Consider the following 13,078-nt stretch of genomic DNA (forward strand, 5'->3'; position numbering starts at 1 on the left):
CCTGCCCTCCCTCCCTCCCTCTCTCTCACTCTCTCTCTCTCTCTAAGATAAAGAAAAATAATACCAACTCCATTGGTTATTATGAGAATAAAATGATATATTATATGTAAAGTGAATGGCATAGGGCCCATTATGTGTCAAGTTTTGATAAGAATTGGTAATACTTCCATCTCTATTTTCATTCTACCAGGCACAATAGTTACTTAGCATATAAACATTATTTAGTTCTAGGCAGAAAGGGCCTTCTAAGAGAACCTGGCATTATACTAATTTCTGGCAAAAGAGAACTCACTTAAAACCCTGCTCTAAAATGTGGTGCATTGCAAATAAAATGTAAAATGAAGATCTATTACAGTAAATAAGTGAAGTATTTTTATTTGCTCTGCATACTGCGCTTTGATAGGTATTGTGAAGAGAACAAAAACATGGGAAGGAGAATTCTGTTACCTAAAAATTTTAAAGAGTTTTAATAAAATAAAATATATAAAGAGATAAAGGTAATTGAAGTACTCCTTACACATCTGTTGAATATTTGCTAGGTACCAAGCATTGGTAACACAAAGATGATGCAGATGCAACCTAGGAAGGGAAAGCATATGAAATCCATGAGCCTTATTTTCCTTATCTTTGAAATCGAGGTAAAAACATCTTAAGCAGATTGCGAGGATCAAATGTGACCACTGCACACCAGTCTGCAACATGACAGGCTCCTGGCACTCTACTCGCATTGGGTAGAGGCTAGAGGAGTTTGGAGGAGGGACATACTCCCCCTCCAGGAAGGTGACCTTGGAGGGCAGTCTGGAAGATTTGTGAAGCAGAGAACTTCAGTAAGAAGATCCCATGCAGGGAGGACAACAGGGCTCTGAAGCCAGGGCTCCTGACAGCCAGAGATCCGCTCCCCAGATCGGAATCACTCCAATCCACTCCCCACTGAATCATGTGTCTCCCTATCCCCTGCTTAAAAACCTTGAATACGCTTTTGTCCATTGGCTGAGACCAAGGGGATCTTTCCCAGTCAGTAGCTCACCTGTTTGTATCTCCTCTATCTCCTGGACTCACCAGCTCTCCTTTTACGCGTGGCCACACAAGGTTCTATGCAACAATGATTAAGGGCTCAGGTTTTGGAGTCAGATTTTCTGCTTAATTGCCATGACCTTAGGTGAGTTATGCACACTCTCTAGAGATTAATTTTCTCATTCGCTAAGTAGAAATAATAAAACCTACTGCTTAAAACTGATTACAGGAATTAAAAGAAATAGCACACTTAGCATAGAGTCTGGTCCATAAAGACTCAACAAATACTAATTATTAAAAATATGCCAGAGATGGTATTTTAGGGAGGTTAATCTAAGCACAGCTTGTGAGATGGAATTAGAGAGCAAGGTTAGTGTGAGGCGCAAACATTGGCAGCAGTGCTACTGCAGCCACTGGGGGCTGAGGCAGGGAGAGCCTGACCAGGGTGGTGAAGAGGATGCTGGGAAGGGAAGGATTGGAAAGCACCAGGAAAAAACCACCAGAACGGGGGAGGGGCTACAGCAGCCGGAATGGGATGAAGGAAGATGACAAAGATGACACTAAGATCTTGACATTGGGGTAATGTTGGTCCTATTTTTAAAAGATGGAGATATCAGCTAAGTGAGATGGGGACGACTGAATTTATAATTTCACAAATTATAATCGTAAAAACTTATTAAATAGATGTCATATATGAAAGGAATTGCTGAATTTAAGATCATGATATGACTTTATTAATTAAATGCACTAGTCTGAATCCTGGAACTTTCTTTTCAGCCTTCATGACAAAAGCCATCTCTGTTCTGGCTATGTATACATTCTGTGACAAAGACGGTCTCTTTAACATTTCTCAGGTCCTCTGTGACTCTACCTCAGGCTCAGTGTTTGTCCTTATCGGGCTTATTGTCTAGTTGCAGCCAGAGTCTTAAATCAGTTTACAGAGAACCTTCCACCCTCTGTACCTGGTCACCCTCTCAATATCTGATTAAATTTTTCACTCTCCACCCTTGGTATTGATCACTGTGGTCTACCTTTAACAAAAATCCTGTTAGGTCTAACTAACCAGAATCTTCTCTAACACTTGAAATTTCCCCTTAGTCATTTCCATCCTTTGACCCCTACTACACATTTCGTCTAGAAATCCCTACCTGTCTGTGGTATATTTGGAATTGAACTTAGTTCTCTACTGGGCAGGGCACCTGGGTGGCTCAATCAGTTAAGTGTCCGACTTTGGCTCAGGTCATTATCTCACAGTCTGTTGGTTCAAGTCATGCGTCAGGCTTTGTGCCGACAGCTCAGAGCCTGGAGCCTGCTTTGGATTTTCTCTCTCTCTCTCTCTCTCTCTCTCTCTCTCTCTCTCTCTCTCTCTGTCTGTCTCTCTCTCTCTCTCTGCCCCTCCCCCTCTTATGCTCTGTCTCTGTCTCTTAAAAATAAATAAGCATTAAAAAAATTTTTATAATTACCTTTAGTTCTCTACTGGGGTCTCTTTTTCCTACCGCAGCAGTCTTGAATCAAATCTGTTTTTAATCATTTAACTATTCCTCAGCTCTGGTTTTCTTTGAACTTTCAAGCTAATTCCTTAATTCCTTCTTCCTCTCCTGCCCACTGAATGAGGGCCTTCCCTGAAGTTTAGTCCATAATTCTCTTTTTGGGTTAACTTTCTCCCTGAGGCGGAAGGTTGGTTGGCTGCGGTGGGGGGAAGGTTTCAACTTACCGTTGAAATCCTATTGGAACTCTCACCTCCAGTTTACCTACCTAGGGCTTCTTTCTTCATATTCTAACAATGCAAAATTCTTCCTGCCTAGAAACACTTTCAAATGAAAAATAATGATAATACAATTATCTGGAAATCAGTAATTTAAAAGTCAAGGAAGAGATAAATTATTCAAGCTTTTAATACCAACACATACATTATTTACCAGTAACTTTCTTTAATAAAAAAGGATAAAAATGCATGAAACCTTCCTTGTGTCCCTCATGGAATAGTTTCTAAATATGTAACATTTAGAGTTTCTTGATCCCCAAAGGAGATAAAAATACAAGCCCAATTAAGCCTCAGAATAAGTTTGTTTGAAACATTTGAGTTTCTTATTACTTAAGACCCAGGAAGTCTTTGATTAGGAAGGCTGCCTTGCCGGGAAACAGATTTTCCCCCAGGGGACATAATTAAAGGGGACAATATCGCTGAAAGTGTGTGTGTGCCAAAGGCAATGCACTGTATTTGTCAACATACATGATACTTCATGGAAAGGAGAAAACATCTCTGCTGCTCGGTGGTAGAAGTTCTATGAATGTATTTACCCTCAACAGCAACATCACCACTAACAATAAAATCCAAAAAATTCCCCCCAAAAATCCCAAGCCCCAAAACAAACCAGACAGGAGAACTGAGTAGCGTGGGCAGAAACCAAAACACGCGAGAAGCCATCAGAACAGCATGAAGTCTCATCTCTACCTTCTCTCTGACTGTAACCCTATGACTACTTGGGCATTGAACTATTAGATGGAGAACATGGAATTTCATTCAACAGATTTCATTCAAATTTACCAAAGGCGCAGGGGGTGGGGGTGGGGGGTAAGCAAAGAGATTTCATAGATGACTCCTGGGTTTCTAAGTTAAGCAGCCGGGCGGGCATGTGGGTAGCGGCGACATAGATGGGGACAGAGAACAGCAGGGGAGGGAGGAGCAGATGGGAGGGGGCGTATGAGTTCAGTTTTGGAAATAGAGGAGTCCCCTTTATCCACAGTTTCGCTTTCCCTGGCTTCAGTTACCCATGGTCAACTGTGGTCTACAAGCAGATGATCTTCCTTCTGCCCTACATCAGAAGGTCAATAGTAGCCTAATGGCATGCCCGATTGCCTGTGGTCGTTCAGCGCATCACATGGGCATTGCATCATCTCCCAGCAGCATGAGAAGAGGGGTGAGTACAGTACACTCAGAGGGGGACCCATTCACATCACTTTTATTATGCCATGTTGTTATTCTTGCTCTATTTTATTATTAGCTACTGCTGTTCATCTCTTACTGTGCCTAATTTATAAATTAAACTCTATCATAGGTATGTATGTTTAGGAAAAGACATAGTGTATGTAGGATTCAGTACCATCGGTGGTTTGTGCATCCACTGTGGGTCTTGGAATCTGTGCCGTGCAGAGAAGGGGGCAGGTAATGAAATGAGTTTGTAATAGGTTTGATGTGACCATGAGGAAACCAATGTATGTCCTTACATATAATACACAGGCCCTAAACATGATCAGTAATTCAGGTCTGAGTTATGAAAAATTTAATTTCAGGTAGTAATTCAAATTGTGTCATTTTTCCTTTGCTTTTGCTATCTGAACATTTAGCAACTGTTTAAATCCACTTTTAATGTACGGTTTGGATTGTTTTCTTGTAAGTCTAGCTTCATAGGTGGCATAACGCTCTAATTGGTTAATCTCAAACTGTCAACATCCTTGCTTCAAACCATTACATAATGAATTGGCTTTACTGTCTACCTCTCCTCTCCTAACATATTAAATTATCTCCTGAAGATCAGCTCTTTCCTTCCACCTGCGTGACAACCAGTGTGGACAGAGAACGCACAAGCTGAGTGACTCCGATGGCAGGCTGGCTCTGTGCTCTCCCTGCTATTTAGTTTCTCTAGATCTCAGTTGCTTCACCTGTGAAATGGAAAGTCCATTTTAGATTTGCTTTATGGCTTAGTACATAATTTTAAAATCTTATACATTCAATTGGGAAGAGCTAGTATTCTCCCACTGTTAAATGAAGAATCCTATATATGACCACAAAATGAGACTTAGTGTGGCGTTCATATCTGCTACATGACAGAGAACACATGTGAACACCACAGGGTCTTTGGTCAATCTTCTGTGAGCTTCATCTGTCATCAAGAAAAACAGCCTGAAAGCAGTTACTATGGTGGTGGATTTGTTGATTTCTTCCTATGGCTGCATAACATTTTCACAGAGAGTTGTACTTAAGGATTAAGTGAGGTGACACAGGTCAAGTGCTTAAAATAATGCCTGGTGAAGGGGGGCAGGATATGCTGCTCTTACGCATGCCACCTTGGCATAAGGATCACTTTGAGCCAAAGGCACTTGGAAAACAGGTACAAGGAGAGCATTCTGCATTCTGACCTCTTTGCGTCCTAAAAGCACAAGATGAAACTCGTAAAAGATGTCTTTCCTTTACCAAGAGAAACATTCTTATCACCAAAGTAGGGACTGGGGGCAGAAAGAATTCTGTCCAAACAGAAGATCCTGTTTAAGTGCTTCTTATCTTCCTTTTACCTCCCCATGTGTTTTAGTTATGTTTCCACAATAGCCTCTCTCTGTTCAGCCTACTATAAAAGCACTGAAGTCTTGCCACTTTTTTGGCTTTTCATTTCCTTATGAAGACTCCATGTCACATTAAACTTATATTAAATAAATTTGAGTGCTTTTCTCCCAGTAGTCCATTTTTTGGTCAATTTAATTCTCAGATCCAGTTGAAGACCCTCAGAGGGATGAGATGAAATTATGCCTCCCCTCCACTGACACATACCTAAGTATTTAATATATGTTCTCTATTACGTTTTTAATCATAAAGAAATACCAAGAATGGCCTCAAATATTGGAATAGCTAGAGAGATAGGCAGTATATATCACCATCAGGATTATTTTCTCAGATTTGTACCTTATTTGAGTTAAATTCCCAGATTGTATAGGAGGATAAAAGTATCCCAGTGTTAATGGTGGTTGTTTCAAATGATATTATCCTTTCCCTAAATTTAGCTATTAAATAAATCAGATATTTAAGGGGAAAATTTCTAGCACATAATGTTAACACAATAATCAAACTCAGCCAACGTGCCTTTCTTCTTTTTCTTTTTCTTTTAAAGTAATTCCTGTCAAGCTGTATTATTTTACTACATAGTAAATATTTTCTCTGGGTTTTCTTACAGTGTCAAAAAATACTAAAATATATGAATTGTGAAAACTCTGTTACACTCTACTTACAAAGAAGTCATTCTATCACACAGCAAAGTATTTTTGTGTTTCATTCATAGAGCACTTAATAGGTCACTTCATTAAAATGCCTTCAGTAATAATTGGTTTATACAGAAATATATTAATTATAATAATTATTAACAATATCATATATTTATATATTAGTATTAAATACATAAAATATATTAAATAACTAGTTATAGTCACACATAATTATGCTACTGTGAGTGTCTAAGTAAACAGTATCACCACCATCACAACCACTGCTACCTACTTTGTGTCTCTCTCTCCTGCCCGCCCCCTTCCTTCCTCCCTAGCTCTCCTCTTCTCCCCCTCTCCCCTGTCTCCTCCCTCTCTCCCTCTCTCCTAGGGCTTGAAACAGCCTCATCAGTGTGATGACTTTCATCTTGACTGTGATATGTTTCTAAGACAGGGCAAATAAACACAACATTCCACAATTAGATTTTTGTTATCTCACAGATGTCTGAAATAATCAAGATCCTCAAATAGCACTAGTTAGTTCTTAGTTCTTAAATTATTTCTGACATAAGTATACAAAAGTAAAAAGTATTATTTATCTCAAAATGTATTAGCTTGCATGGAAATGACAGAATATTAAAACAGAGAAAAAAACAATAAGTTTAGGTCTTCTGCTAAGATTGATAAAATATTCTACCGAAACTTTATTGATCTACTCCTATAAGTAGGCAGAGCTGAATTACTGCTGAGCATCCACTGAGATTCATCAATATCAAAATGACAATTCAACTTCAAAAACACTTAAAAAAGAACCAGAAAATATTTAATATTTGCATGAGTCCTATAGTAAATGAATCATCCATTGATCAAAATTTGATTTCTTTTGCCTCTGGGTAAAAGGCTGCATCAGGCAAATAGGCTATAAAAATCCTTTTATAGGACAAGAAAGAAAAATACAAAAAGAGAATACCTTTTAATTTACTGGAGTCAGATGTAAATCAAAAGTGTGTGAACATTTATTCAAGTTAAACCTAGGTCTTGAAGGATCTTCATTTTTTTTTCATAGTTCTTGAATTTTAATTCTGTATGATATTACAAACATACAAGGATTGTGGCTGGGTATTTTAGCAATCAATCTCTTTTTCTCAGAATTATTTTTTAAATTTACATCCACGTTAGTTAACATATAGTGCAATACTGATTTCAGGAGTAGAGTCTAGTGATTCATCCCCTACATATAACACCCAGTGCTAATCCCAACAAGTGTCCTCCGTAATGCCCTTTGCCCATTTAGCCCATCTGCCCCCACCCACAACCCCTCCAGTAACCCTTAGTTTGTTCTTTATATTTAAGAGTCTCTTATGTTTTGTCCCCCATCCTGTTTTTATATTATTTTTGCTTTCCTTCCCTTATGTTCATCTGTTTTGTATCTTTAATTCCCCATATGAATAAAGTCATATGACATTTGTCTTTCTCTAATTTTGCTTAGCATAATACACTCTATTCCATCCACATTGTTGCAAATGGGAAGAGGTCATTCTTTCTGACCACCAAGTAATATTCTATTGTATATATTAATACCACATCTTCTTTATCCAGTCATCTATCAATGGACATTTGGGCTCTTTCCATATTTTGGCAATTATTGATAGCACCTTTATAAATATCAGGGTGTATATGCCCCTTTGAAAGAACACACTTGTATCCTTGAAGGATCTTTATTTTCATTTCTGCCCAAAGCCTGGCTAGATAATGAGACAGGAGACATAATCGAACTTGCACAAAGTTCATGCTTTGACCCTGAAAGAGTCACTCTTGAGAACAAGGGGCTTGTTCACTGTGTATAATCATTGGCAATGTATAGAAGCAGGTACCCGATCTAGAAAAAAACTATATTGAATTTTCCCATTAGTATTTCTGGTCTCAGTGGCCTAAATTATGCATACATTTTCCAAGTTGTGTTCATTTTTCAGAGTCACAAATAAAAATTCCTTAGTCTGGCAGAATTATATTGGAGAAGAAGAATGTAATCTTTCGTTAACCTCCAAATCCATGGTTTGGGGGTCTGGCCGGTTTAGAGACCTGCACAGATCTTCAGAGCAATGCACATTCAGGATATGTGCTGGTATTTTTTGATATGTCTAATCTTGAAAGCAACTTTCAGATACTACTAACTCTGCCTCCATTTCACAGATGAAAATGCAAAGGTACATAGAGCTCATCTTGGTAATAAGTCCCAGAGTTATTAGGTTTTGAACTCAGGTCTTTCTGTATTCAAAGCTCTGCTCCTTCAACGTCACTGTCAAATATGTGCTATTAGTTGATTGAATGACTCATTTGTACTTTCGTACCTGATTTTAAGCAGCATTTCATATGAACTGCATCCTGACATTGCAAGATCAAACACTGGAATGAATCCCAGGGGTGGTGATCCTAAATCTTTCTTTTTATAATGGAAGCATAATTGAGGCCTAAAGAGTCAGTCAAGGACATATACCAAAGTAATAACAAAGTTGAAACTACGACTTTACCTTTAAGATTAACGTTAGGCATGCCATTGCAATGCCATAAAATTTTGAATTTTCTATTCTTAAAGTAAATTACGAAATCCTCAAAAATAAATGTTCAAGATGCATGTCATCATCTGTTGTTCTTATTTATGCTACTACATCATCCTCACAGGCTTTTTCAAGGGTCATTTCAAAGCTGACATCAGTATAGGTCACATAACAAGAAAAAATATGTGGGAACTTGATTTAAAAACATACAGAATGCATTTCACACTGAGCTCTAAATGTAGGCACTGAGCCCAATTTCTGGAATAAATTAAAGAGTAGGCAGAAAACAGACAGCAGGAACAGTTATTTTAGCAAGAAAAGTAGGATAAATTTACCAAGCCAATCATGGGATGATGTATGCAGATAAAAGATGCAGAGAGAAAATGTGCAACATGAATACATGAACACATTTGAATGCACGAAAGCAAAACCCAGAAAGCACAATTGTCCTACATGTGAATCAACACTCAAATTATGCTGCAGCTGCAAAATTTAAACTCAAGGAAGAGGCATTTGCAAAGAAATTTATTAAAAAGATGTGATTTCCTGGTTTCACACAGCCAGTGGTTTTTTTACAAGTAAAATGTACAATTTTCCTTGATATAAATGACATTTGCCCTCTGTTTTACTCAGTCAGATAGCAAAAAAGTATTTTGTGAAAGTCTCTGCTTATTAAGGAGAACAATATGATTGATGCCAGACCCTTGGGTTCTGAATATATGGAGTTAATCCCACCTACTTAAGTATCTTATATACTGAGGATGGTCTTCTACAGTAAGGTTTTCATGTGAGGAACATTAGTCTATCCCTAATGGCATATTCCAGAGCAATTCCTTTGCCAGGAATTAGGTTTCTGGCTGAAACTACTCTTGGCTCTCCAACCTACCCATCTGTCCTTTCCATCCATCCTTCTATCCATCCATCCACCAAATATTTAGGTCTACAAAGTCTGTAACCTAGTAGGGGAAATTAAAATGTATCACAAAGCTTATTCTTGGGAATTTTGTGATAGTAAAAGGATATTGGACTAGAAGACTCAGACTGTGTTCTTAAACAAGTACCACTTCCCACAATGGTGATGTTGCCAAGTGAGCCATTTTACTACAATCAGTCTTTGACTTAAACTACAGTGTATTGAATTGCAATGTCTTGAATTGCAGTGCAACTGAATTGCAGTGCCAGCCTGGATTGTTTGTTTTACAGAGTGGTTCACAAAGCGAGGTCTCTGGACGGACAGCATCACCTGGGAAGCTGTTAGAAATGCATATTCTTGTGCCTCATCTCAGACCAATCTATGTTTGAGAGCCCAAATGCATCACGATCACTCAGAAGACTTGATAAATTACAGAATTTGCATTATTAGACAATGGTCTAGACCACTGGTGAAAGAAGCCAAGGAATAAGAAGTCAGTATGAAAACTCAGAACGGCGGGTTTTATGGGTTTGGTTAAAAAGTTTGGGAAATGATGGATTGGTAAATCAGACTATTTTCTGAGCAAAGCACAAACATGATCAGAGTTTTTATTGAGAAGACTTTAGAGCCCAAGGAGACCAAAGAGAGGTGATTGCATTGTTCAGGAGGGAAGACAAAGTAACTTAATCTTTGATAATTTATAAATTTGTCAGCTCAAATATTAACTGGCACCATTCACTCAGCTTGTCTTCTTGGGCTCAGGATGCAGTTCTTTCTAAGAGATCTCTCTCCCTTGCTACGGGGTTCTCGTTATCCCATAGACTGATTCTGTCTACCCTTTGGTATTTCTGCCTTGCCATCTGCCACTACTTCTCTAGTTCCCCTGCCCTAAGAATCTCTGCTGCTCGTTCTCCTCTTCTCCCATAGTTCATCTCCTTCATTAGGAATTTGCCTGCTAATACACATCAATTTAAATGTGTGCTGCTGTTTATTTACATAACTCCTTAGAGATTTCACCAACTACACTGCTTTTCTGAACATAGAATCGACTGGATCACAACACAACTGAAGCCTTCACCTGACATTACTTAAATCTGTCAAAAACTCTGATTCACTTTAATGTGTTAAATATATTTTGCCAGCTGACTATCTTTGTAACATTCTGCTCAGACATGCATAATTTAAGTCACACTTTTTGCACAAATGATAACAATGCTAACTAGGTTGTTTCCAAACAGGGAAGGCATTAACTGTATTTTTGTGTATCCAGACACCTTCTTGTACATAACACTATCTACAGTGAATAGTAAGTGCAGATATAAGAAAATGCTATTATCTTGAACTATTCCAACATTTGGGTCGTACTTCAAATCTTATTATGTAAGGTCTCCAACGTACCTCTCACTCTGAACACAGAAAATTTATTGATGAAGAAAGAAGTTAGTTTTGAAAGAGTTCACTCTGGTTCTATGACACTTGGATATAACTTTTCAATGTCTTTAAAACACAAATTATTTTCTTCCTGGATATAGTTCATTTAGAAGGAATATGTGACTTATTTTATGATTCAAATAAAGTCAAAGGAAGCATACTAGATGCCTCTAGTTCCCCACATCACGCCCTTTGGTCCATCTCTGATTTCAGCCCCAGCTCTACAGACAGATGATTTTGTGCCAACCCGGGCTCTTCTCACCTTTATAATGCCTACCTCAAGGGACCAGAGTGGCTTCCAGCATAGCCCAGCATTGAAGGGAAAAATCAGTGCCCCTGGGAGCAATCCACAACCAATGGGGGAAGGCAGTGGATAAAACTCTTGCCACACGTGCTCCAGGCAGAAATTCTGTGAGGTCTCATGCATGCCCATTGGTCCCAGAAAATCATGCTCCTGCAGTCCACGTGTCTCTTCCCCCCTATTTTGGCCTTTGCTTCTTCCCCAGTTGATGCTCCCTGATCTCTAACTGCCACCCTTGGGGTGAACTCCCCATTTAATCACCATGCCCAAATCATTGTCTCAAGCAGGCAAGCCCCAAGAGAAGACGGCTTATTAATACATTCAGCAGTATTAACCCCCTTCTGATCAGATGCCGTATATGCGGTATTTCAGATTTGTGCATCATTAAGACCTTTCCTTTTTACCTTCTCAAGACTCCAAAATGAAAGGAAGAGAGTGGAGATCATAGCCTTACCTCAAGTGTTTCTGTTGCCTCCCTTAGAGCATGTAGATCACATTGAACACATTGTACTGATAAGTCCAAACCTGGACAACAGGCTAAGAAAACTTAAAGGTTGATACTATGCCATCTAACTTCACCATCCCCTGCTTGGCCTAAAGTACAGTATTGACCTACTGTCAGGAAAATGACATTGGCCTCATCTGTGTGCCCTTCTGGATTAACAACAGGAATGAATACTAAACACATAAAATGCACCTCGTCCAGATTCTGTACAATCAACCAGGGACTTAAAAATCATAGACTAAACTCTTAATACGTCTGGAATTACAGGCGTATAATATTTATGTTCAAATATACCATATTAGCAAAATAAAGGATATTGTTTTGTGTAAAAAAGCTGGAAAAGAAGCTGTGGACTTGTGTTATGTAAGGAAAAAGAACACATTTTTACCTTTGATTATCAGTTTTCCATTTTCTTGCTTCTAAGGCAGGAAGAGATCCAAACTTTGCAGTTTTTTTAACTTGATGTCACTCTTGGTATGTAATGCTCAGCTGTTCTGAAACATAACAAAACACAATAATTAGATACAATAACTAGACTGAAACAAAAAGATTCTGAAGATCTCTTAAAAACTACTCTGACAAGCATTAAATTCAATGATGTGAGAAGAGAGTTCCATAGAAAATTTACAAGCCCATGCTTTTGCATGATGTTCTACTTTGTATTTTTATGCTTTCCAGATATCCACCACAAAAATTTTTTAAAATAATATCACCACAATAAATAGGTTTGAGAGTCTATAATCTACTTTTCTAGTAACATTTTTATCTTCTTTAAAAAGCAACAAAATACATGAATTGAGCTTTTGATTTTGTAAGATACACTATACACACAAAACTATTTTTTCCTGTGCATTATTTGTTTTATTATCATTGGAAACAAAGAGCTAAAAAGTATCATTCTTCGCAGGGTGGGTCTCCTGACATCACAGGAAGACACAAATCATGGCATAATCTTCCCAGGCACACGGCTACAGGCTTGCCGATGCTCAAACCAAACCATCACCCCTAATTAGTGATGCATTCTGAAGAAAGGGACAAAATGGAATTATAACTAGGCCTAGAGTTATGGGAGAGGTAACTTCTCCAATCATATCACATGCTCTAGGCTGAGCTGTGATTGTTCTTTTTTGAAAGTTCACATAGAAAAGGACTTGTATCACACACAAAAATGATCTGGTGTTGGAAAGTGTAGGTGTCAACAGAATTCTGCTTAAGCAATATAATTTGGTGGCCCTAGGTAGCATATGAAAAGAGTCTCTGTAGGGAATGAGAAAAATAACAAATCTAAATATTAACCACAGGTAAGGTGACATTCAGAATTAAGAACACTGGTGTGAATAATTTTTTTTACGTTCTAATTATAGGAATTACAGTGCCTGAATGAA

At 38.2% G+C, this 13,078-nt stretch overlaps 1 protein-coding gene across 4 annotated transcripts in view; it reads right to left on the bottom strand.

Moving 5' to 3' along the window:
• Positions 1–13,078, bottom strand: part of DLGAP1 (DLG associated protein 1) — an 868,306-nt gene that overhangs the window by 562,472 nt on the left and 292,756 nt on the right. For all 4 annotated transcript variants that reach the window (XM_029921991.1, XM_029921989.1, XM_029921990.1 and 1 more), the window contains exon 3: positions 12,082–12,187. The gene's annotated coding sequence lies outside the window, so the exon portion shown is untranslated. The remainder of the gene's footprint in view (positions 1–12,081; positions 12,188–13,078) is intronic.

The sequence above is a fragment of the Suricata suricatta genome, chromosome 14 (genome assembly GCF_006229205.1).
Source record: "Suricata suricatta isolate VVHF042 chromosome 14, meerkat_22Aug2017_6uvM2_HiC, whole genome shotgun sequence".
NCBI classification, from domain to species: domain Eukaryota; kingdom Metazoa; phylum Chordata; class Mammalia; order Carnivora; family Herpestidae; genus Suricata; species Suricata suricatta.